We start from the raw sequence: 4,315 nt of genomic DNA on the forward strand, positions 1-4,315 counted from the left end.
CAAGGGCCTGAGTTTAATCCCTGGTTCCGCAAAAAAAAAAAAAAAAGACAGTCTTTTTAAGTTGTTCAAACTGGCCCTGAAATGTTAATTGTCCTGCCTTAGCTTCCCAAGGAAATGAGGTCTTAGCCATGAGGTTTTAGACCATCATGTCCAGCAACTATCTTTTTAATTAAAGGGTACATGGCCCATTAATTTTCCAAAAAATTAGAAAATCTAACAAACACAAAATAGTTCAGAATTACTTTATTAGAAGGCACTAAATAAACCATAGTTTTTCAAAGCATAATCTATAAATACAACCAGAAGATTGAGTTAAAAAAAATTTACTGTCTCCATGACAATATAACAAAAGATATGTTTTATATTTTATGCAACATTAAAGTTAATCCCCAACAATGTGTCTACCTGTGAGAATTTCTTTTACAAATCCCTACCAGTGAATTTCTTTTAAAGTAAAAAAGGAAAGACTGGGCCTGTGGCACACACCTGTAATCCCAGCTCTTGGGAGGCTGTAAATAGGCGGATCACTACAAGTCCGATCTAGTAGTGAGACCAATCACTACGAGTCCAATCTAGTAGTGACACCCTGAACATTCTGTAGACCCTTTCCTAAAAAATACAATAAATAAACAAAATAGAAATTAAAAACAGGAGAGCTGGGAGTGGTGGCACATGCCTAAATCCCAGCACTCAGGAAGCTGAGGCAGGAGGATCATTGCAAACTCAAGACCAGCCTGGGCTACAAAGTGAGCTCAAGGCCAGCCTAAATTCCATTGTGAGACCCTGTTTCAAAAAGACAGAAAAAAAGGGCCAATAAGATCGCTCAGTGGACTAAGCACCTGCTTAGGCAAACACAGGGACTGGGGTTAAATCCCCAGTACCACATGCTGTGCTGGCCCCACCCCAGGCACATTGAGTTGGAGATCCAGACTGGGCATGGTGGCGCATGCCTGTAATCCCAGCACTGGAGAGGCTGCAAACAAGAGGATCACTCTGAGTGAGTCTGTGCTGCATAGTGAGATCCTATATCAAATACATAAAAACAAAAGAAAAAAACAAAAAAAGAAGACAGATTTTAAAACAACAGGAGGAAATGGAAAAAAAGAATCTACAAAAATTAAATACAGTGATCGTTTGAGAGCTTCACTTTGCTTTATTAGGCTTGCTATGCTGCTTTATCTGTAAAATAAATTTTCATGAAACTTGAAGTTAATTTTAATTTTTGCACTGATCAAAAGAAGACAGTAGGTGCTCGCTTCAGCAGCACATATACTAAAACTGGAACAATACAGAGAAGATTAGCATGGCCCCTGTGCAAGGATGACATGCAAATTCATGAAGCATTCCATATTTTTATATGTAATTGTTTATTCCTTTTTTTAATTTTTATTTTTTTAATTTTTTCTAAATATTCTGTAGGAGCTTAAAGGTTAACATATCATTACTTGATGGAAAACACCTATTCCATGTTATGCCTAAGATGTTTGATATTCAGACAGATAGGGAGATTAAGCTCAACGGCCTATGCTATAGAGTAATAACAATAAGCTTCTCTTCTGGAGGGTTGACAACCTAAGTTTGCAGACCAAAAATTAGTAAAAAGAAGGGCTGCGAGGACAGCCAACATTCTGGCCCTAGCCTTTCAAGGTCAGTGAAGACTCAGGACATAGGAGAACTTGTACTGTAACATCATATAATGCAGTTGCGTCCCAAATTTTCTGATCAAGGAGATTATGGGGCCACAGAGGAAAGTGACTGATGATGTAGAGGGTACCTGAGAAGAGTCACATGGAGAGAAAACATTCTCTCAGGCTTGCACAGAGAGCAAATTGGTCAGGCAATGGCCGTGACTCATCCACATGGCTGACGCTGACAAAGGATCTACAAACTGAGGTACAGGGTTTCAGGGTAACTCCTGAGGGGATTTGACTGACCAGATCAGATACAAAAGCTACATTTCTTGTTATATAGTTCTTGCTTTATCTTGGTCTTAACCACTCAGCAGAAAAGTATAAACACGAGGTATAAAAAGTAAAGCAATATTAATATGCTGAGCTGTAAAAAGCTCAAGTCAACAACTTCTGACATTGCCAGTCTTACAGAAAACCCAATACTGTTATGGACTACTGGACTATATTGGAATATTTTGCTGAATTCATGCACCTATAATATTTAAATGACAATGGAATACCCTTCTCTGACAAAACTAAACAGAAAAAGGGGATAAAAATGAACTATTTTGTATCTGTAGATTCAAAATAGGATAAACATATAGCTACATTCTCTTAATTCAATGAATAGAAAGATTTCTAATAGTGTTTGTGGACAGGATATCAAGTCTGTATCTTGTACAATGAATAACCACTAAGATAACACATGCAATATATTAAGTATTGAAACTGTACTACTAATCGGTTTTGAAACTATCTCATTGCTATTTGTTTCTCAATAAAATTACATAAAAAAGAAGACAGTAGGAGCTGAGAATATAGCTCAGTAGCACAGTGCTTGCTTGGCAAGCTTGAGGCCCTGCTTATCATTACAGAAAGAAACAATCTAGAAGACAATCACTACCTAAGGAGGGGGACAGAAAGAGGATAGTGGCAGGAGATGCAAAACAGTAACAAACACATCTTTTACTCATGAAAGTATATTAACACTGCATGTGTAAAAATAAAACGAGAAGGGAAATAACCAAAAGTGAAGCACACAGAAACATGACCCTAACCATGAGCCATTTCACAATACTTAACCATACTTAAGAGAAAGGAAAGAAGGAAGAACAGCTAACAGGTCTGACAGAGGCAGACTACATAATTCCTAAGCGCAAGCCCTCCTCAGACATGGCCAGGGTAAAATAGATGCGAGAGAAAGGGGCAAAGTTAGTGGACAAATCGAGCAACACCTTCCCTGGTATATAAAGATTTCTCATCTCAATGATACACAAGGGAAAAAGGGAAAAGCAAAAGGAATAAATCCCTTTAGTTATGATCCAGTATGTGTTAGCTTCCCATTGCTGTGTCAAAATACCTGAAAAATCACTACGAAGAAGAGGCTTATTTTAGCTCAGTTTCAGAGGTTTTAGTCCCCAGTCACTTGGCCTTGCTGCCTTTTGCCCTGGAGCAAAGCAGTACAACACGGCAGAGAGAATACAATAAAGGAAAAGTGCTCCGCCCACAGCAGCCAGGAAGCAAAGAGAAGACACCAGCCATGTCTCCCTGGCAAGGAGTCACTCCTCCCAAAGCCCCAACTTCTCTCCAACAGGCCCACCTACACAAGGCTCCACTGTGTCCATGTGAAGTCCTCAGATAATGGTATTTACTCTGCTAAATATTGTAACTGGGAAGCATTTCAGTGCTGGGCTTGATTCTCAAGAGAACAAATTATAATCTGACATCAAATGATTTGATCTCATTTAAGAATCACTAAAGATCCAAAAAGGTACAGAAGTATTTAAAGCTGAGCTTAGAGTAAAATGGCAAGAAATCTATTCTAAACTTGCAAATACTTATTTGGTAGGCATGATGGGAAGAGAAGAATGGAAAAATAAAATCTATATGAAATTAAAGTAGGTATGCCAACAAGAAGTCAAAATGATGTTAAAAGACATAGGCGACTGGCCTGAATCCGTTGGTCCTAACAACTACACAGAACAAGATCTTATCACAAGATAAAGATAAAATGGCAAGAACTCTTACTATGTTTGTTCTGTTTTGTTTTGCAGTGCTGAAGATAGAACCTTGGCTCCAAACATGCTAGGCAAGTGCTCTACCACTAAGCTAGCACCCCAGCCCCAGTCCCACCATGTATTTTTATTTTGAAAATTCAGAACAAAGAGTTAATGTTTCATTACTATGTACAGTATTATGTCATCCAAAGATGTTTTTAGAGGTATATTTTGAGCCAGGAGCAGGGGCACACACCAATAATCCCAGCCATTCAAGAGGCTAAGACAAGAGCAAGAGAATAGCAAATTCAAGGGCAGCCTAGACAACTCTGCAAGATCTTCACTCAAAATAAACAGGACTGGGGATATAACTCAGTGGTAGTGTTGCAAGCAGCCTGGGTTAGATAGAAATATTGTAGGTAGTTAGACAAGGACAGGCCCTCAAAGGGGATGACAAAGACCAGACACCTTACTGGGGAGATGCTCCTGGTGTAAGCCAGACCTAAAGATCAAACAAATACTGACCTCCCTAAAGTTGGCATCCAGGATTGCTCATTAGTCAGGAAGAATCATTGACTGAAGGCCACCAGATAAGGTCGCCCACTTGCTATGTGACTCGTTACCCCATTTTGTCCTAGGCCTAATAAA

The 4,315-nt window shown here is 39.0% G+C and overlaps 1 protein-coding gene and 1 non-coding gene across 2 annotated transcripts in view; one reads left to right on the forward strand and one right to left on the reverse strand.

Annotated features, from left to right (window-relative positions):
* Positions 1-4,315, reverse strand: part of Uhrf1bp1l (UHRF1 binding protein 1 like) — a 149,547-nt gene that overhangs the window by 110,951 nt on the left and 34,281 nt on the right. The gene's annotated exons all lie outside the window — the stretch shown is intronic.
* On the forward strand, positions 1,249-1,355 carry LOC111817410. Its single transcript, XR_002821613.1, has one exon. It is a non-coding gene; the product is annotated as a U6 spliceosomal RNA (small nuclear RNA).

Source organism: Octodon degus, unplaced genomic scaffold (assembly GCF_000260255.1).
Source record: "Octodon degus isolate 3935 unplaced genomic scaffold, OctDeg1.0 scaffold00004, whole genome shotgun sequence".
Taxonomy (NCBI): domain Eukaryota; kingdom Metazoa; phylum Chordata; class Mammalia; order Rodentia; family Octodontidae; genus Octodon; species Octodon degus.